The 22,465-nt window shown below is 43.4% G+C and overlaps 1 protein-coding gene across 1 annotated transcript in view; it reads right to left on the bottom strand.

Moving 5' to 3' along the window:
* LOC122944171 (RNA binding protein fox-1 homolog 2) overlaps nucleotides 1-22,465 on the bottom strand; it is a 356,156-nt gene that overhangs the window by 247,844 nt on the left and 85,847 nt on the right. The gene's annotated exons all lie outside the window — the stretch shown is intronic.

The following is a 22,465-nucleotide window of genomic DNA, read 5'->3' as shown; positions in this document are numbered from 1 at the left end:
ACCTACCACAATATATAACTAATAGTCATTTCATCACAAGCTTTCAACTAGTTGAATTAACAAAATACTGTTTAAAGATGTACAGCAGACAATCTAATTATAGGTGTTCTAAAAGCAACCAAACTAATATATTACATACCATATATAATTTATAGCTCTTAAAGAGGATGTCAGTTATTTACCAAAAGTCAGATTATACTACACCTATATGGCTCAATTCTACCATCTCAAAGCCCTTTAGAGCAGTGTTTCCCAACCAGTGTGCCTCCAGCTGTTGCAAAACTACAACTCCCAGCATGCCTGGACAGCCTTTGGCTGTACGGGCATGCTGGGAGTTGTAGTTTTGCAACAGCTGGAGGCACACTGGTTGGGAAACACTGCTTTAGAGGACCAACCAATTTGATGGCGTGGTCTATCCTAAAAAGGCATGTGACAGAACAACAGCGTGCCATTTGGCTCTTCAACTGAATTTTTAAAATTGAAGGGGGAATGATCAGAGTGGGTCCTACATAAGAGACCCCTACTAATCAGCAGAACAAAACAAATTCAGAGTAACATCCATACATGAGAGGCTCAGATCATGGTGCATTAACATGAATGAGCTGCATTGACAGGAACACTTGTATGGCTGTCACTAAGCTAGGTACTGAACTGAATGGCTGACAGTCCTCATCTGAGAGAGCAATGTTGACTAGCCACAAAAGAGGGTTGCACAGGAGTTGAGAGTTGCAAAGGTAATTTCTAGTTACGCCACTGCTGAACAGCTACAGGCGGTGGAAACTGAAGTGTTTTCTCACTTCAGCAGCATTTATCATGTACAGAAAGTTAATACAAGCCACTTTCTAATATATTGTTACAGTCCATTTTTATTCCTTTGCTGGCTGTGCTTTTTTTTTTTTTTTTTTTTTTTTTTTATCAAAAGGCACTTTTTTCTACAGTGTGCAAGCAGGGCCACCGCTACTGGATTACAGGGTGGTCCTAACCATAGATATGGGCAGTGTATAATGTAATGGCAAAAGGAATCAAGCCAGGAAAAGGTGGGAATATGGACAAATCACAAAACATTAGTAAGTGCATTGTATTAACTATCTCTACATGATAAATGCCATTTGCTCAAGAAAACACCTTTAACAGTGGATGCAACCAGAAGCAGAAGGTTCTATTCACAGTCGTAGCCAAGCCACCATACTGCAGCTCAGGTCCCATTCAAGTAGAAGCTGCAGTTCCAGAAGTAAACCGTGTATTAAGTCCAAACACCACAGATCTGTGGTCTAGCGTAGCTCCTATTCAAGGACAAGTCATCAATATGTTAATCCCAGAAACATCTTTGAAGGGCACCTTTCTACCTAGGAAACTGGCTGACCTACCTAGTGTATGAGCTTTGGGTAGCAGAAGGCATCTGTGTTGGTCTTAAATGGTAAAACAAAGTTCCAGCACTCATGTTTTCTTGGTAGCCAAAATCCTAGTCTTTATTCAGGCAGTAGAAAATAATGTACAGGACATGCACCCACTAGTGTAGCAACATTGAAGTGTTTCAAATAGAGTTCTTATTCTTAACTGTGAACAGTGTCTTTTCAAGAGATTAAATACTGGTCTGGGAGCACATGGTTCCACCCCCACCTGGAAGGCGGGGGAAGGGAAATGAGGGAAAAGAGGGAAAGGTGGAGCCCTCTGCTACCTAGGTAAGGCACTGTTCACATTGTCCAACAATGAAGATGCAATAAGCATCCATGTGAAATCGATAATTCTGTATATATAATGTGAAAATTCCATAACCAAAAACAAATGTAAAATTTCATATGCAAAATAAAAAATACAAATGCAAATACAGATACAAGTTGTCATGCATAAGTGTATTTGGTAGCATATGCTATTACAACATAAACAAATCCTATTTCTCCATTATCGATCGAAATGGAATTGTCAATAAAAATGCATAAATTCATTTTTCATATCAAGACTAGAGTTGAGCGAACACCTGGATGTTCGGGTTCGAGAAGTTCGGCCGAACATCCCGGAAATGTTCGGGTTCGGGATCCGAACCCGATCCGAACTTCGTCCCGAACCCGAACCCCATTGAAGTCAATGGGGACCCGAACTTTTCGGCACTAAAAAGGCTGTAAAACAGCCCAGGAAAGAGCTAGAGGGCTGCAAAAGGCAGCAACATGTAGGTAAATCCCCTGCAAACAAATGTGGATAGGGAAATGAATTAAAATAAAAATTAAATAAATAAAAATTAACCAAAATCAATTGGAGAGAGGTTCCATAGCAGAGAATCTGGCTTCCCGTCACCCACCACTGGAACAGTCCATTCTCAGATATTTAGGCCCCGGCACCCAGGCAGAGGAGAGAGGTCCCGTAACAGAGAATCTGTCTTCATGTCAGCAGAGAATTAGTCTGCATGTCATAGCAGAGAATGAGGCTTCACGTCAGCCACCACTGCAACAGTCCATTGGCATATATTTAGGCCCAGCACACACACAGGCAGAGGAGAGAGGTCCCGTAACAGAGAATCTGGCTTCATGTCAGCAGAGAATCAGTCTGCATGTCATAGCAGAGAATCAGGCTTCACGTCAGCCACCACTGCAACAGTCCATTGTCATAAATTTAGGCCCAGCACCCAGGCAGAGGAGAGAGGTCCCGTAACAGAGAATCTGGCTTCATGTCAGCAGAGAATCAGTCTTCATATCATAGCAGAGAATCAGGCTTCACGTCACCCACCACTGTAAGAGTCAATTTTCATAAATTTAGGCCCAGAACCCAGGCAGAGGAGAAAGGTCCCGTAACAGACAATCTGGCTTCATGTCAGCAGAGAATCAGTCTTCATATCATAGCAGAGAATCAGGCTTCACGTCACCCACCACTGTAAGAGTCAATTTTCATAAATTTAGGCCCAGAACCCAGGCAGAGGAGAAAGGTCCCGTAACAGACAATCTGGCTTCATGTCAGCAGAGAATCAGTCTTCATATCATAGCAGAGAATCAGGCTTCACGTCACCCACCACTGTAAGAGTCAATTTTCATAAATTTAGGCCCAGAACCCAGGCAGAGGAGAAAGGTCCCGTAACAGACAATCTGGCTTCATGTCAGCAGAGAATCAGTCTTCATATCATAGCAGAGAATCAGGCTTCACGTCACCCACCACTGTAAGAGTCAATTTTCATAAATTTAGGCCCAGAACCCAGGTAGAGGAGAAAGGTCCCGTAACAGACAATCTGGCTTCATGACAGCAGAGAATCAGTCTGCATGTCATAGCAGAGAATCAGGCTTCACGTCAGCCACCACTGCAACAGTCCATTGTCATAAATTTAGGCCCAGCACCCAGGCAGAGGAGAGAGGTCCCGTAACAGAGGATCTGGCTTCATGTCAGCAGAGAATCAGTCTGCATGTCATAGCAGAGAATGAGGCTTCACGTCAGCCACCACTGCAACAGTCCATTGGCATATATTTAGGCCCAGCACACACACAGGCAGAGGAGAGAGGTCCCGTAACAGACAATCTGGCTTCATGTCAGCAGAGAATTAGTCTGCATGTCATAGCAGAGAATGAGGCTTCACGTCACCCACCACTGCAACAGTCCATTGGCATATATTCAGGCCCAGCACCCAGGCAGAGGAGAGAGGTCCCGTAACAGAGGATCTGGCTTCATGTCAGCAGAGAATCAGTCTGCATGTCATAGCAGAGAATCAGGCTTCACGTCAGCCACCACTGCAACAGTCCATTGTCATAAATTTAGGCCCAGCACCCAGGCAGAGGAGAGAGGTCCCGTAACAGAGGATCTGGCTTCATGTCAGCAGAGAATCAGTCTGCATGTCATAGCAGAGAATCAGGCTTCACGTCAGCCACCACTGCAACAGTCCATTGTCATAAATTTAGGCCCAGCACCCAGGCAGAGGAGAGAGGTCCCGTAACAGACAATCTGGCTTCATGTCAGCAGAGAATTAGTCTGCATGTCATAGCAGAGAATCAGGCTTCATGTCAGCCACCACTGCAACAGTCCATTGGCATATATTTAGGCCTAGCACACAGGCAGAGGAGAGGTTCATTCAACTTTGGGTAGCATCGCAATATAATGGTAAAATGAAAATAAAAATAGGATTGAATGAGGAAGTGCCCTGGAGTCCAATAATATATGGTTATGGGGAGGTAGTTAATGTCTAATCTGGACAAGGGACGGACAGGTCCTGTGGGATCCATGCCTGGTTCATTTTTATGAACGTCAGCTTGTCCACATTGGCTGTAGACAGGCGGCTGCGTTTGTCTGTAATGACGCCCCCTGCCGTGCTGAATACACGTTCAGACAAAACGCTGGCTGCCGGGCAGGCCAGCACCTCCAAGGCATAAAAGGCTAGCTCTGGCCACGTGGACAATTTAGAGACCCAGAAGTTGAATGGGGCCGAACCATCAGTCAGTACGTGGAGGGGTGTGCACACGTACTGTTCCACCATGTTAGTGAAATGTTGCCTCCTGCTAACACGTTGCGTATCAGGTGGTGGTGCAGTTAGCTGTGGCGTGTTGACAAAAGTTTTCCACATCTCTGCCATGCTAACCCTGCCCTCAGAGGAGCTGGCCGTGACACAGCTGCCTTGGCGACCTCTTGCTCCTCCTCTGCCTTGGCCTTGGGCTTCCACTTGTTCCCCTGTGACATTTGGGAATGCTCTCAGTAGCGCGTCTACCAACGTGCGCTTGTACTCGCGCATCTTCCTATCACGCTCCAGTGCAGGAAGTAAGGTGGGCACATTGTCTTTGTAGCGTGGATCCAGCAGGGTGGCAACCCAGTAGTCCGCACAGGTTAAAATGTGGGCAACTCTGCTGTCGTTGCGCAGGCACTGCAGCATGTAGTCGCTCATGTGTGCCAGGCTGCCCAGGGGTAAGGACAAGCTGTCCTCTGTGGGAGGCGTATCGTCATCGTCCTGCCTTTCCCCCCAGCCACGCACCAGTGATGGACCCGAGCTGCGTTGGGTGCCACCCCGCTGTGACCATGCTTCATCCTCATCCTCCTCCACCTCCTCCTCATCCTCGTCCTCCTCGTCCTCCAGTAGTGGGCCCTGGCTGGCCACATTTGTACCTGGCCTCTGCTGTTGCAAAAAACCTCCCTCTGAGTCACTTCGAAGAGACTGGCCTGAAAGTGCTAAAAATGACCCCTCTTCCTCATCCTCCTCCTCCTCCTCCTGGGCCACCTCCTGTTCCATCATCGCCCTAAGTGTTTTCTCAAGGAGACATAGAAGTGGTATTGTAACGCTGATAACGGTGTCATCGCCACTGGCCATGTTGGTGGAGTACTCGAAACAGCGCAACAGGGCACACAGGTCTCGCATGGAGGCCCAGTCATTGGTGGTGAAGTGGTGCTGTTCTGTAGTGCGACTGACCCGTGCGTGCTGCAGCTGAAACTCCACTATGGCCTGCTGCTGCTCGCACAGTCTGTCCAGCATGTGCAAGGTGGAGTTCCACCTGGTGGGCACGTCGCATATGAGGCGGTGAGCGGGAAGGCCGAAGTTACGCTGTAGCGCAGACAGGCGAGCAGCGGCAGGATGTGAACGCCGGAAGCGCGAACAGACGGCCCGCACTTTATGCAGCAGCTCTGACATGTCGGGGTAGTTGTGAATGAACTTCTGCACCACCAAATTCAGCACATGCGCCAAGCAAGGGATGTGCGTCAAATTGGCTAGTCCCAGAGCTGCAACGAGATTTCGCCCATTATCACACACCACCAGGCCGGGCTTGAGGCTCACCGGCAGCAACCACTCGTCGGTCTGTTGTTCAATACCCCGCCACAACTCCTGTGCGGTGTGGGGCCTGTCCCCCAAACATATGAGTTTCAGAATGGCCTGCTGACGTTTACCCCGGGCTGTGCTGAAGTTGGTGGTGAAGGTGTGTGGCTGACTGGATGAGCAGGTGGAAGAAGAGGAGGAGGAAGCCGAGAAGGAGGAGGTGGCAACAGGAGGCAAAGAATGTTGCCCTGCGATCCTTGGCGGCGGCAGGACGTGCGCCAAACAGCTCTCCGCCTGGGGCCCAGCTGCCACTACATTTACCCAGTGTGCAGTTAGGGAGATATAGCGTCCCTGGCCGTGCTTACTGGTCCACGTATCTGTGGTTAGGTGGACCTTGCTACAGATGGCGTTGCGCAGTGCACACTTGATTTTATCGGATACTTGGTTGTGCAGGGAAGGCACGGCTCTCTTGGAGAAGTAGTGCCGGCTGGGAACAACATACTGTGGGACAGCAAGCGACATGAGCTGTTTGAAGCTGTCTGTGTCCACCAGCCTAAATGACAGCATTTCATAGGCCAGTAGTTTAGAAATGCTGGCATTCAGGGCCAGGGATCGAGGGTGGCTAGGTGGGAATTTACGCTTTCTATCAAATGTTTGTGAGATGGAGAGCTGAACGCTGGCGTGTGACATGGTTGAGACGCTTGGTGACGGAGGTGGTGGTGGTGGTGTTGGTGGTACATCCCCTGTTTGCTGGGCGGCAGGTGCCAACGTTCCTCCAGAGGCGGAGGAAGAGGCCGAGGCGGCAGCAGCAGAATAGGCCGAGGCGGCAGCAGCAGAAGAGGTAGCAGGGGGAGCCTGAGTGACTTCCTTGGTTTTAAGGTGTTTACTCCACTGCAGTTCATGCTTTGCATGCAGGTGCCTGGTCATGCAGGTTGTGCTCAGGTTCAGAACGTTAATGCCTCGCTTCAGGCTCTGATGGCACAGCGTGCAAACCACTCGGGTCTTGTCGTCAGCACATTGTTTGAAGAAGTGCCATGCCAGGGAACTCCTTGAAGCTGCCTTTGGGGTGCTCGGTCCCAGATGGCGGCGGTCAGTAGCAGGCGGAGTCTCTTGGCGGCGGGTGTTCTGCTTTTGCCCACTGCTCCCTCTTTTGCTACGCTGTTGGCTCGGTCTCACCACTGCCTCTTCCTCCGAACTGTGAAAGTCAGTGGCACGACCTTCATTCCATGTGGGGTCTAGGACCTCATCGTCCCCTGCATCGTCTTCCACCCAGTCTTGATCCCTGACCTCCTGTTCAGTCTGCACACTGCAGAAAGACGCAGCAGTTGGCACCTGTGTTTCGTCATCATCAGAGACATGCTGAGGTGGTATTCCCATGTCCTCATCATCAGGAAACATAAGTGGTTGTGCGTCAGTGCATTCTATGTCTTTCACCGCTGGGGAAGGGCTAGGTGGATGCCCTTGGGAAACCCTGCCAGCGGAGTCTTCAAACAGCATAAGAGACTGCTGCATAACTTGAGGCTGAGACAGTTTCCCTGGTATGCATGGGGGTGATGTGACAGACTGATTGGGTTGGTTTTCAGGCGCCATCTGTGCGCTTTCTGCAGAAGACTGGGTGGGAGATAATGTGAACGTGCTGGATCCACTGTCGGCCACCCAATTGACTAATGCCTGTACCTGCTCAGGCCTTACCATCCTTAGAACGGCATTGGGCCCCACCATATATCGCTGTAAATTCTGGCGGCTACTGGGACCTGAGGTAGTTGGTACACTAGGACGTGTGGATGTGGCAGAACGGCCACGTCCTCTCCCAGCACCAGAGGGTCCACTAACACCACCACGACCATGTCCACGTCCGCGTCCCTTACTAGATGTTTTTCTCATTGTTATGGTTCACCACAACAACAAATATATTATTTGGCCCAATGTATTGTATTCAAATTCAGCGGGATATAAATTTGAGGCCTAGTATTTAGGCGCTGGGTGACCGGTATGGATTTAGTGACAGAATTAGACTTGGAAATGCACAGAAGCGTGTGTGTGAAGTTATTCTGAATGACCCAATGTGCACCTTGAATATTATATACCCTTTTTGGGATAGATTTCAAATAGCTCTGATATAGCAGGAACCACTAAATTATGAAATTGCTAAATTGGGAATTGTACTTCAACCCAGAACAAAAAATGTGCTTTGACGGGCACTAAATAACTTTCCCAGCTACAACAGGACAGCGGTAACGAGAGATTTAGAGGGATTTAAATTTGAGGCCTAGTATTTAGGCGCTGGGTGACAGGTATGGGTTTAGTGACAGAATTAGACTTGGAAATACACAGTAGCGGGTGTGTGTGAAGTTATTCTGAATGACCCAATGTGCACCTTCAATATTATATACCCTTTTTGGGATAGATTTCAAATAGCTCTGATATAGCAGGAACCACTAAATTATGAAATTGCTAAATTGGGAATTGTACTTCAACCCAGAACAAAAAATGTGCTTTGACGGACACTAAATAACTTTCCCAGCTACAACAGGACAGCGGTAACGAGAGATTTAGAGGGATTTAAATTTGAGGCCTAGTATTTAGGCGCTGGGTCACCGGTATGGATTTAGTGACAGAATTAGACTTGGAAATGCACAGAAGCGTGTGTGTGAAGTTATTCTGAATGACCCTATGTGCACCTTCAATATTATATACCCTTTTAGGGATAGATTTCAAATAGCTCTGATATAGCAGAAACCACTAAATTATGAAATTGCTAAATTGGGAATTGTACTTCAACCCAGAACAAAAAATGTGCTTTGACGGACACTAAATATCTTGCCCAGCAACAACAGTACAGCGGTGGGTAACGAGAGATTTAGAGGGATTTAAATTTGAGGCCTAGTATTTAGGCGCTGGGTCACCGGTATGGATTTAGTGACAGAATTAGACTTGGAAATGCACAGAAGCGTGTGTGTGAAGTTATTCTGAATGACCCTATGTGCACCTTCAATATTATATACCCTTTTAGGGATAGATTTCAAATAGCTCTGATATAGCAGAAACCACTAAATTATGAAATTGCTAAATTGGGAATTGTACTTCAACCCAGAACAAAAAATGTGCTTTGACGGACACTAAATATCTTGCCCAGCAACAACAGTACAGCGGTGGGTAACGAGAGATTTAGAGGGATTTAAATTTGAGGCCTAGTATTTAGGCGCTGGGTCACCGGTATGGATTTAGTGACAGAATTAGACTTGGAAATGCACAGAAGCGTGTGTGTGAAGTTATTCTGAATGACCCTATGTGCACCTTCAATATTATATACCCTTTTAGGGATAGATTTCAAATAGCTCTGATATAGCAGGAACCACTAAATTATGAAATTGCTAAATTGGGAATTGTACTTCAACCCAGAACAAAAAATGTGCTTTGACGGACACTAAATATCTTGCCCAGCAACAACAGTACAGCGGTGGGTAACGAGAGATTTAGAGGGATTTAAATTTGAGGCCTAGTATTTAGGCGCTGGGTCACCGGTATGGATTTAGTGACAGAATTAGACTTGGAAATGCACAGAAGCGTGTGTGTGAAGTTATTCTGAATGACCCTATGTGCACCTTCAATATTATATACCCTTTTAGGGATAGATTTCAAATAGCTCTGATATAGCAGAAACCACTAAATTATGAAATTGCTAAATTGGGAATTGTACTTCAACCCAGAACAAAAAATGTGCTTTGACGGACACTAAATATCTTGCCCAGCAACAACAGTACAGCGGTGGGTAACGAGAGATTTAGAGGGATTTAAATTTGAGGCCTAGTATTTAGGCGCTGGGTCACCGGTATGGATTTAGTGACAGAATTAGACTTGGAAATGCACAGAAGCGTGTGTGTGAAGTTATTCTGAATGACCCTATGTGCACCTTCAATATTATATACCCTTTTAGGGATAGATTTCAAATAGCTCTGATATAGCAGAAACCACTAAATTATGAAATTGCTAAATTGGGAATTGTACTTCAACCCAGAACAAAAAATGTGCTTTGACGGACACTAAATATCTTGCCCAGCAACAACAGTACAGCGGTGGGTAACGAGAGATTTAGAGGGATTTAAATTTGAGGCCTAGTATTTAGGCGCTGGGTCACCGGTATGGATTTAGTGACAGAATTAGACTTGGAAATGCACAGAAGCGTGTGTGTGAAGTTATTCTGAATGACCCTATGTGCACCTTCAATATTATATACCCTTTTAGGGATAGATTTCAAATAGCTCTGATATAGCAGAAACCACTAAATTATGAAATTGCTAAATTGGGAATTGTACTTCAACCCAGAACAAAAAATGTGCTTTGACGGACACTAAATATCTTGCCCAGCAACAACAGTACAGCGGTAACGAGAGATTTAGAGGGATTTAAATTTGAGGCCTAGTATTTAGGCGCTGGGTGACAGGTATGGGTTTAGTGACAGAATTAGACTTGGAAATACACAGTAGCGGGTGTGTGTGAAGTTATTCTGAATGACCCAATGTGCACCTTCAATATTATATACCCTTTTAGGGATAGATTCCAAATAGCTCTGATATAGCAGGAACCACTAAATTATGAAATTGCTAAATTGGGAATTGTACTTCAACCCAGAACAAAAAATGTGCTTTGACGGACACTAAATATCTTGCCCAGCAACAACAGTACAGCGGTAACGAGAGATTTAGAGGGATTTAAATTTGAGGCCTAGTATTTAGGCGCTGGGTGACAGGTATGGGTTTAGTGACAGAATTAGACTTGGAAATACACAGTAGCGGGTGTGTGTGAAGTTATTCTGAATGACCCAATGTGCACCTTCAATATTATATACCCTTTTAGGGATAGATTCCAAATAGCTCTGATATAGCAGGAACCACTAAATTATGAAATTGCTAAATTGGGAATTGTACTTCAACCCAGAACAAAAAATGTGCTTTGACGGACACTAAATATCTTGCCCAGCAACAACAGTACAGCGGTAACGAGAGATTTAGAGGGATTTAAATTTGAGGCCTAGTATTTAGGCGCTGGGTGACAGGTATGGGTTTAGTGACAGAATTAGACTTGGAAATACACAGTAGCGGGTGTGTGTGAAGTTATTCTGAATGACCCAATGTGCACCTTCAATATTATATACCCTTTTTGGGATAGATTTCAAATAGCTCTGATATAGCAGGAACCACTAAATTATGAAATTGCTAAATTGGGAATTGTATTTCAACCCAGAACAAGAAATGTGCTTGAACGGACACTAAATAACTCGCCCAGCTACAGCACTAGGGACAGATTTAGCTGGATATAAATTTGAGGCCTAGTATTTAGGCGCTGGGTGACCGGTATGGATTTAGTGACAGAATTAGACTGGGATATGGCCAAAAAATAAACAGACTATTGCTGGTTAAATGCACTTGGTGTGACAGCTTCACCCTGATGTAGGCTTTAGCCAAAAAACAACCACACCATTGAGGGTTAAATGCACTTGGTGACAGGCGCAGCTTGCCCCTGATTTTGTATATGGCCAAAAAATGAACAGACTATTGCTGGTTAAATGCACTTTGTGTGACAGCTTCACCCTGATGTAGGCTTTAGCCAAAAAACAACCACACCATTGAGGGTTAAATGCACTTGGTGACAGGCGCAGCTTGCCCCTGATTTTGTATATGGCCAAAAAATGAACAGACTATTGCTGGTTAAATGCACTTGGTGTCACAGCTTCACCCTGATGTAGGCTTTAGCCAAAAAACAACCACACCATTGAGGGTTAAATGCACTTGGTGACAGGCGCAGCTTGCCCCTGATTTTGTATATGGCCAAAAAATGAACAGACTATTGCTGGTTAAATGCACTTGGTGTGACAGCTTCACCCTGATGTAGGCTTTAGCCAAAAAACAACCACACCATTGAGGGTTAAATGCACTTGGTCGCAGCTTGTGCTGGCGCACCACAAGACACAAAATGGCCGCCGATCACCCCAGAAAAATGAGACTGACAAACGGTCTGTGCAGCCTAAAAACAGTGAGCAATTGAGGATCAGCAGCTCAATGATCCACAGCTGCAGATCGATCAGTTAATCAAGTCCTTTGGAGGAGTTAATCTGCCTAATCTCGCCCTACTGTCGCAGCCGCAACCTCTCCCTACGCTAATCAGAGCAGAGTGACGGGCGGCGCTATGTGACTCCAGCTTAAATAGAGGCTGGGTCACATGGTGCTCTGGCCAATCACAGCCATGCCAATAGTAGGCATGGCTGTGATGGCCTCTTGGGGCAAGTAGTATGACGCTTGTTGATTGGCTGCTTTGCAGCCTTTCAAAAAGCGCCAAGAAAGCGTCACAAAAGCGCCAAGAAAGCGACGAACACCGAACCCGAACCCGGACTTTTACGAAAATGTCCGGGTTCGGGTCCGTGTCACGGACACCCCAAAATTCGGTACGAACCCGAACTATACAGTTCGAGTTCGCTCATCCCTAATCAAGACCATTCGGATGTCTGGTATCCAACTTAAAAATCCAAAATGCCTCCCTCAATCTAACCAACCGCTTTAAATCACCTCCTATTTTCGATAGTTTCACTTGTTCAATCGCAAAGGCTCTAAAATGTCGCACCTTGCGTTCATGCTTCTATATGAAGTGTTTAGCAGCATTGGATATGTTCACACTGGCAGGATTACTGATATAGTTGAGATGCTCCAAAATTCGGACTTTGAATTTTCGAGTGGTGCATCCCACATACATCATTTCACAGCCCGTACAGTGGATGACATATACTACCCCCAAATTAAAATTGATGTACGATTTTATCAGGTATACATGGGAATTATTTGCATCATGGAAAGGTTTTCATATTCACTGCCTAAGTACATGTGCAGCAGTGTGCGCTTCCAAACCAGATGAAACCTTTATAAGTGAGCCAGGTATCCTCTTTTTGATTAGCCTGTTGCATATACATGGAGGAGAATACATCATTCCCTATAGTTCGAGGTCTTCTGGAAACAATTCTACATCCTTGTCTTAACATACAGCACAGTACATCAAAGTATTGGCCAATATTTGTTAATTGTTTGCTGGATTAATTCAAACTGTTTTCTGTATGTTAACTTCACCCTGATCAACTAATATAGTTGTGCTCTTTTTGTCTCTTATATGATCGAACTTTGTTTTACCATTATGCTACATAGGTTCACCTGCCTGTTCTGTGCACGCGGGTGATCCAGGTGATTAAGTGAGCCGGACTTCTCTATATGCATAATCTGTGTTGGTCCCATGTTAATATGTGCCCGCAATACTGAGAAAACTGATGTTTTAATACATGCAAATGAGTATACAGGAGCAATGGGGGCATTTTCATTACTCTTAGAGGTTCAGCGCTCTCTAAAATATCCTCACCAATTTGACAAGGCAAGGCATCACACCTGGCCCAAACTTCTCCTATTGTCAAAGTGGAGAGGGTGTGACAGTTGGAGAGCCGAGCCTCTAGGACAGGCATGTCCAAACTACGGCCCTCCAACTGTTGCAAAACTACAACTCCCAGCTGTAAGCTATCCAGGCATGCTGGGAATTGTAGTTTTGCAACAGCTGGAGGGCCGCAGTTTGGACATGCCTGCTCTAGGAGTAACAGCAAAGCCCCCCCCCCTTTTTTTTGGGGGGGCCTTCCTCTGGATCAACTTGCAGGATAACAGGCCGAACTGGATGGACAGATGTTCAGATGTTTTTTTTTAGCCTTATGTACCATGTTCCTAGAGACTCATTTGCATATATTTAAACATTTTTCTCAGCATTGCAGGCACATATGAACATGGGACCAACACAGATGCCTTCAGCTGCTAAGCACACATTCAACACATTAGTTTCATTAGGTACAAATCTGCTGACTGATTCATTTTAAGTCCTTTTTTGCAAGAAAGGGCTTTACTTTTTTTTTTTTTACTACCGGACTTTGTTTGAATTTGAAAGTTTATGCTTTTACATGGCAAGTTTTCTTCTCAATTACAACAAAAAATAACGAAAAAAATCATGTGTTAAACTTAGAGTAACATTAATTATAACACATAGCATGGTCTTGTAGAAAATATTACATGAGAAGACATTGTTTACTAAGGCTACTTTCACACTGCCGTTTCTGGGTCTGCCTGTGAGATCCGTTTCAAGGCTCTCACAAACGGCCCCAAACGGATCAGTTTAGCCCCAATGCATTCTGAATGGATAAGAATCCGTTCAGAATGCATCAGTTTGGCTCCATTCCGCCTCCATTCCGCTCTGGAGGCGGACACCAAAACGTACCAAAACTAACAATGCAAGTCAATTGGGACGGATCCGTTTACATTGACACAATTTTGGTGCAATTGTAAACTGATCAGTCACCCCCATTGACCATCAATGTAAGTCAGGACGGATCCATTTGACTTGCACTTAGACTTTTTTTTTTACTTAGTTATGCAGACGGATCTGTACTGAACGGATACCAGCGTTTGCATTTGAAAAATTCACCATATTGTGTCGCCTTCGAACGGATCCGTCCCCCATTGACTTTCAATGTAAAGTCTGGACGGATCCGTCTGAACGGATACCATCGTTTGCATTATAGGAGTGGATCCACTACGAACGCAAGTGTGAAAGTAGCCTTACTTTTACAAACCAAGGGTTAACAGCCAAACAAAACTCATTTATGACCCTGATTCTGTAGTTTACAGAAACACCCCATATGTAGTCAAACTGCTGTATGGGCACACGGCAGGGCGCAGAAGGAAAAGAAAGCCATACGGTTATTGGAAGGCAGATTTTGCTGGACTGTTTTTATTTTATTTTTTACACCATGTCACATTTGAAGCCCCCCTGATGCACCTCTAGAGTAGAAACTCCAAAAAAGTGACCCCATTTTAGAAACTACGGGATAGGGTGGAAGTTTTTTGGTACTAGTTTAGGGTACAATGATTTTTGGTTGCTCTATATTACACTTTTTGTGAGGCAAGATAACAAGAAATAGCTGTTTTGGCACAGTTTTTATTTTTTGTTATTTACATCATTCATCTGACAGGTTAGATCATGTGGTATTTTTATAGACCAGGTTGTCACGGACGCGGCAATACATAAATAAAAAAAAGTATACATATTAGGTAAGTTTTACACAATGATTTATTTTTTGAAGCAAAAAAATAATAATCATGTTTTAGTGTTTCCATAGTCAGAGCCATAATTTTTTCAGTTTTTGGGCGATTACCTTGGGTAGGGTATGATTTTTGCGGAATGAGAGGACGGTTTTATTGGCACTATTTTGGTGTGCGTGTGACTTTGATCTCTTGCTATTACACTTTGTGATGCAAGGTGATAAAAAATGGTTTATTTAGCACAGTTTTTATTTTACATTTTTTACGGTGTTCATCTGAGGGGTTAGGTCATGTGATATATTTATAGAGCCGGTCGATACGGACGCGGACCCAATATGTATACTTTTCTTTATTTATTCAAGTTTTACACAACATCATCATTTTTTAAACAAAAAAATGTTTTAGTGTCTGCATATTCTGAGCCATAGTTATTTTTTGGGCAATAGTCTCAGGTAGGGGCTCATTTTTTGTAGGATGAGGCGACTGTTAGATTGGCACTATTTTGGTGGGCAAACTCCTTTTTGATCGCTTGCCATTACACTTTTTACGGTGTTCATCTGAGGGGTTAGGTCATGTGATATGTTTATAGAGCCAGTCGATACGAACGCGGCGATATGTAATATGTATACTCTCCCCCCCCCCCTATTTTTTACCAATTTTTTTTAACTTTATTTGGGGAAAATTACGTTTTTGTTTATTTTTTACTTGAAACTTAATTTTTGGGGGTGAAAACTTTATTTTTTGTCCCACTTTGGGACTTGACCTTTTGGGGGTCTACTCCTTTGCAATGCATTCCAATACTTCTGTATTGGAATGCATTGGCTGTATGACTCATACAGATTCCGGGGCCTGTGAGATCCAGGGGGCTGGATCTCACAGACTCGTTACCGGAAGGCAGCGCGATGCCTTCCTTAGATATTGCGCTGCCATCTGGTCCCCCCCCCCCCCAACAGCCGCATGGGGACCTGATGGCACCGCCACACGCCACCACCGCAACATTGGATTACCACAAACCGCAGGTCTGAATTGACCTGCAGTTTGTAGCAATCGCTGACATTGGGGGGGGGGGGGGGGTGTCATGGGACGCTGCGCGGCGGTGATCGGAAATACGCCCTGTGTTTTTAAGTACCAGGACATAAGGGCGTACCTGTACACCCCATGTCATGAAGAGGTTAATATAAAAATTCACCCCCCTTTTCCTATTAAAAAATATTCCAAAACATAAAGATCAATTGCACTGCTGTATCTAAAAATGCCTGAGCCATTTATAAATATTTATTCCATATGGTGAAATACGGGTGGGAATCAAAATTGTGAATTCACTTTCTTCATTGATGATCAATGTGATCAAAAAGTCATACACACAGTGATATCACTGAAAACTGCACATGCAGACATAAAAAGTTATGGTGATGAAAATAAACATTTTTACAAAGTTTTAATTTTAAGTATTAAAACCACAACTATAACCTATATAGATATAGTAATGCTGTAAACGTCAAGTCACAGAATAAAAGGCACAGATCAGTTTTACAGCACAGGGAATGTAAAAAGGAGACCCATTATTCTGGAATAGCTTTTTTTTTTTTTTTTCTCTTCAAAGTTATGGCTCTGGGAAGGCAGGGAATGAAAAACAAATTCAAAAGTGGAAAATAATTTTGTCAAGAAGGGGTTAACAGTAATGACCACTGTAAATAATGAAGCTTTCCAGTAAATCTCAATAGATGTTTTGCAGGAAAAGCCCTCTAACCCCTTGACTACCAGCACAGAAAATATATAGCAGAAGTAGTCACTTTAAATATGTCGCTCGACAAGTGAGTTTCTTCTGTTTGAAACAGAAGAGATCTTGGAATAAGGTCTGTGATCATGCCGATTGTAAACATTATAACCCCTCCAATGCCATAGTCAATTGTGACCACAGCATCTGAGTGGTGAAAATGTGGGATCTGTGTGCTCCCACAACGGTGACAGCTTCCCCTAGCCAAGATCAGGGAAGCTGTCACCTTGTAATAGGAGTATTCCTATAGAGGCCTGCAGGTGGAAGCACTACATTGGAATATACAGAATTGCCCAATCTATAATAAAGACCCATTAGTGAATAGAACTAGCAAATAATTGCTTGCTATAGTCACCTAGAAAAAAAGTTTAAGATTAAAAAAAAAAAAAAAAAGCCTATAGAATCTTTGTTTCTGGTAAAGACTAGGGCCCAAACTATCACATAATTAGTTCCCTTTTCTAAATGTAATAAAATGGGTGCAAGTCAGGACTCCCTTAAGGTCTCAGTCTGTTAACAAGAAACAGAGGGTTTTTGATATATTAGGAAGATACCAGAGGTTTCTGTTTCAAAGGTGTTGATAATCCTGATTACACTGCCCCTTTGTTCCTCCATCCGGTCCCTAGGTTTGAGCAAGGTGTTTTGGGGGTGGGCGCTCTTCTAAATGTGACGCCTGGCTGTTTTGGTAGGATTTTACCCAGATTTGGGGGGAGGGAAGGGGGGGGAGATTGTTACAGTAGTAAGAAGAACGCGCCAATGTTTTCTAAGAATGTTGCATACATATTGTGATGAGAGTGGATGTTGATAAAGTTGTGCTTAACAGTCTCCTTCTCCGATGGGGTGGTCTTAGTGCAAGAGAGTAGGCAGTGCTCCTGGTGGAGAGTTATTCTCTGTTCCAGGGCAATCATTCTTTTCAAATATACCTTTTCTACAAAACGTCCCACTAGCTATTTAGATTGAGAAAGAAAAAGTTGTGTCATCTGTAGAGTTCTTTCTAATTCGCTTAAATTGGTTATAAGGGATGTTCAGCCATTTTATGTAATGATTACTAGTGTAATGTAACCAGCTGTCAACTGCTTTAAAATGTGTCTAAGTGATAAAAGTGGAGTCGTGTTGATGTCTAAACACAATATTTGTGGTGTTAAAATCCAGTGACAGTTACTCCCCAATGTTTGTTGGGTATCATGGAAGGTTTCTAGTCTGGTCCACTTTCCATATAAAACAATGTTACTGCACCATACAGGATTTTTATTGAATAAACTTTTTTTTTTTTTACCACTTAATAGTCCCACAAGGGGACTATAAGACAGTATTTTGATTTATTTTAAAATGCAATGCATTATCCCTATAGTGCATTGGATTTTAATGTCAGTGCTATTCTGACATTGGCCTGCTGGTCAGAGAGGCACAGCCTGCTGGAAATTACTCAAGGCTGGTCTGGGGCTTACATCTCACCCCTGCCAGCCTTCACACACATCAGCACCCCACGATTGCATTTGCGGGGTGCCGATGGGAGACAGGAGTCCGCTCCCTCTGTCAGAACTTTACATGCGGCAGATGCCATTGCCCGCAGCATGTAAAGTGTTAAACAACCCGAATCGGCACTACTGCCGGTCTGGGTTGTTAGAAAAGGGGCCACGGCTCTCATGTGAGAGCCAGGTCCTCACTCCCCGCTGCAGGGACCCGTGCAGTGCGTAGACTGGGCTGCCGTAAAAAAGCGCCGGCCCAGCCTAAGGCCCTTATTACATGAGCGTGACTGATCAGGTCTGGATGCGTTCAGTGAAACTCGCACCATTTTGCAAGCCAGTACAGTCAGATTTCGATTGTGTTCAGTTCAATTTCCACGCAACGCAGAATGCTTCTTCTGAAGTCAATTAGCTTATCTTTGTTGTAATACTGTATGAAGCAGGAGCTCCGTACAGTATTAAAATGTATTAACTCAGATGAGCTGAAGGAAGTCTCTTCATATAACTGAATTACAGTAGAAATTTTTTTTATAAATTGATACCAAACTTAGGTTCAGTTCCAAGTGGTAATGTGGAACCAAACCAGAATTCGGTACCCAGGGTTTTTTATTTTTTTACATTAATTGGTTTACAAAGTCTTGTGAGCCTTTGTGAAGTAATAACTTCAGCTCATCAGAGCCAATACATTCTAATACTGTATTACAACAAAGTTTTATGCGAATCGACTTCGGATGCTATATTTGATCATCCCTAGTAATAACTCTTACTTAACCGAGCAATTCAGAGAGGGTTTTCTTGCGATATTGTACTTCATGTTAATGGTAAATTAGAGTCCATACGTTTTATTTTTATTTAAAAAAAAATCCCAAATTCATAAAAAAAATGCACTATTTTTTAAAATTAGAATTTCTCTGCTTTCAAGACGCATAGGGATACCTCAAAATAGTTATTAACTTTAGATTTCCCATATTTTTGTTGGCATCATTTTGTAAATGTCATTTTATTTTTTAAATAAAAAAATAAATTAAAATTATAAAGGTTTTAAAAATTTCAAAATGGCTTCTAAATGTAAAAGAAAATTTCCAAACCCACCTTTTTTTAGGACCAGTTCAGTTCAGAAGTCACTTTGTAAAGCTTATATGGTATAAACAACCCATAAATGACTCACATTTTAGAACCTACTCTCCTCAAATTACTCAAAACAGATTTCACAAACTTTGCTGTTTGTTCCATAAGAAATTTCAAAATGTCACTTTTGCAGATTTTTCATTTTTCCTGTAACATAGAAAGGGTTAACAGCCAGGAAAAAAAACGTAAAAAATATTACTCTGATTCTGCAGTTTACACAAACACCCCATGTGGTGTCGTAAACTTCTGTATGTGCACACAGCAGGGATTTTGGACAGAAGATTCCATTGGGATAATTAAGTTGTCATATCACATTTGAAGACCTTCTGAAGCACCACCTACAATAGTAACTCCCATAAAAGTGACCCCATTTTGGAAACTACAGGATAAAGCCTATTTCACACTACCGTGTTTTTTTCCGTTTTACAGGCCGTTTTTTGCGTTCCGTATACGGAACCATTCATTTCCTGCAAAAAAAGAAAAGAAAAACGGAATGTACTCCGTATGCAATCCGTTTCCGTATTTCCGTTCCGTTGAAAGATAGAACATGTTCTATTATTGCCCGCAAATCACGTTCCGTGGCTCCATTCAAGTCATTGGGTCCGCAAAAAAAACTGAACACTTACGGAAATGCATCTGTATGTCTTCAGTATCAGTTCTGTTTTTTGCGGAACCATCTATTGAAAATGTTATGCCCAGCCCAATTTTTTCTATGTAATTACTGTATACTGTATATGCAATACGGAAAAACTGAAGGGAAACAAAAAAAAAAAGAACAGAACGGATCCATGAAAAACGAACCGCAAAACACTGAAATAGCCATACAGTAGTGTGAAAGAGGCCTAAGGGGACAGTTTTTTTGGTACTATTTTGGTATTATATATAATTTTTGATCGCCCAGCAAACCATTTTTTATTTATTTTTTGTTTTTACGGAGTTCTCCTGACAGGATAGATCAGGTATTTTTATAGAGCAAGTTGATACAGATGCTACAATCCCAAATGTGTATTTATGTGTTTACATAAAGCATTTTTGAAAACAAAAATCATGTTTGGTGTTTATTTCCTGAAAGCTACATTTCTAAAAAAACTTCTGTTGATCGCCTTTTATTGGTACCATTTTGGGTAATTATGATTTTGTAATCATTCAATATTGGACTTTTAGGGCAAAGTGACAATAAAATGCTATTTTGGAACAGTTTCTATTTATTTTTCTGCTGTTCACATGAGGGAGTAGATCAGGCATGCTCAACCTGCGGCGCTCCAGCTGTTGCAAAACTACAACTCCCAGCATGCCCGAACAGCCTACAGCTATCAGCCTACAGCAGGACATTGTGGGAGTTGTAGTTTTACAACAGCTGGAGGGCCGCAGGTTGTGCATGCCTGGAGTAGATAATGTGCCATTTTAATAGGTCATTACGGATGCGGCGATAGCTTTTTTTTATTATACATAGTTTTATGGTGAAAGGAGTTTTTTTTTTTCTCACTTGAAAAACCAATTTATTTATTTTTTTACTTTTGTCCCACTGTGGGATTTCAGCTTTCCAGTGTCTTTTCAATGGAAGACACTGACAGTTGTCTAGGAGACCCAGCCTAGGGGCCGGATCTTCTGGGTATCCGTAGCTGTAAGGCTCCGGTGGCTGCCATAGCAACCATCTGCCCCATCATCGCAGTGTGGGGGGAAGGGGAGGGGGCAATGGAGCCTCTGTAAACCCCACACACGGCGCAGTCAGCACTGACCACAGCATTTGAACGGTTAATCTGCCTGTCAGAAACCGCTGGGCGTGTGCTGCTGATCGCAAGCTCCTGCAGCCACCTAATCATAACACGTACATGTACATGGGATGCAGCAAGAGACTGTATTCCCTCATGTACAGTGACATAAGGAGTAGGCTTGAGCGAACCCCTATAGGTGTGTGTGCTCCTCCTCCTCCCACCGGTTGCTGTTGCACACGGAGGTAACTAGGAGCAACAAACTATGTGCAGGGTCTGCGCTCCTGAACATAAATGCATAACAGCATAGGCAGGTTTAGCGTAGGACCAGTCTGAACTGAGACCACCTTGTCGTTTGGTAGGTGGGCTTAGATGTGTTTTGATCAAAATCTATTGACCAAGTGTCTCAGATTTTATCAATAGAGTGAGGGCTTAGTCCATATGTTATGCTTGAATCTATTATAGTGCATTATTTTCTGTGATTGTTTTTTGTACCCGGACATTTTCGTAAAACTTCAGGTTAGAGTTCGATATTCGGCGCTTGTTGAAAGGCTGTAGGACAGCCAATCAACAAACATTTAACTTGTGTGCCCTTAGAAGCCATCACAGCCATGCCTACTAATGGCATGGCTGTGATTGGCCAAGTGCAGCATGTGACCCAGCCTCTATATAAGCTGGAGTCACATAGTGACGCAAGTCACTCTGCCCTTACTAGTTGTAAGAATAGGATGCTGCTGCTGGGAGAGATTAGGAAATACTGATATCTGCACTTGGTGTGAAGTCTGATCTACAGTGTTTTTTGTTTGGGGGTGCAATGCAACATTTTTGTACCCTACCCTGAGCCCAGTGAGACTGAAAAAAAAAAAAAAAAGTTTTAATCCGTCAGTTAGGTGGGTGTCGGCGGCCATTTTGTGCAACAGCAGTGCACCAGCAATGCCTATGTGCCAGGGACAATCATTTAATCCTGTTCTTGTAGTTCAGCGGCCGACATATACCATTTTTAAAGTGCACCTGCACTGCATATGTGCGAGGGAAAGGGAAAATAATACCGTCTGAGTTCAGGGACCCAAGGGGTGACATATCCCCATTTTTTTTCTGTAAAGTACCCCTGTGCTGCATTTCTGAGAGTGAAATATAATCAGTTAAATCCATCTGTTCCATTGTGGAGTGACTCATTTAAATTTTTGGTTGTAAAGTAACTGAGACCTGCACTGCATATGTGACAGCAAGCACATAAATTCAGCAAATCCATCTGTTCCATTGTAGGGGGTGACATTCACAATTATTTATGTAAAAACCCCAGTGCTTAATTTATGAGATTGAAATATAATCTCAGTTAAATCCATCTGTTTTATTTATTGTTAAAGATACCCTTTTTGGGGGGCAATAAAGTACCTTTGCATTTCTGACAATCCAATAAAACCGCCAAATACTGCAGTTACATTTTTTGTTGAAAAATTCTAGAAAGTACATTTGTGGCCTGCGCTGCATTCCTGTCAGTCACGTAAAATCAGCAAACACCGCTGTTACATTTTTGGGCTTCAAATTCCCATTTTCGG

Source organism: Bufo gargarizans, chromosome 7, assembly GCF_014858855.1.
Source record: "Bufo gargarizans isolate SCDJY-AF-19 chromosome 7, ASM1485885v1, whole genome shotgun sequence".
NCBI lineage: Eukaryota > Metazoa > Chordata > Amphibia > Anura > Bufonidae > Bufo > Bufo gargarizans.
Note: the sequence above shows the minus strand (reverse complement) of the source record. Positions and strands in the feature narration are given on the sequence as shown.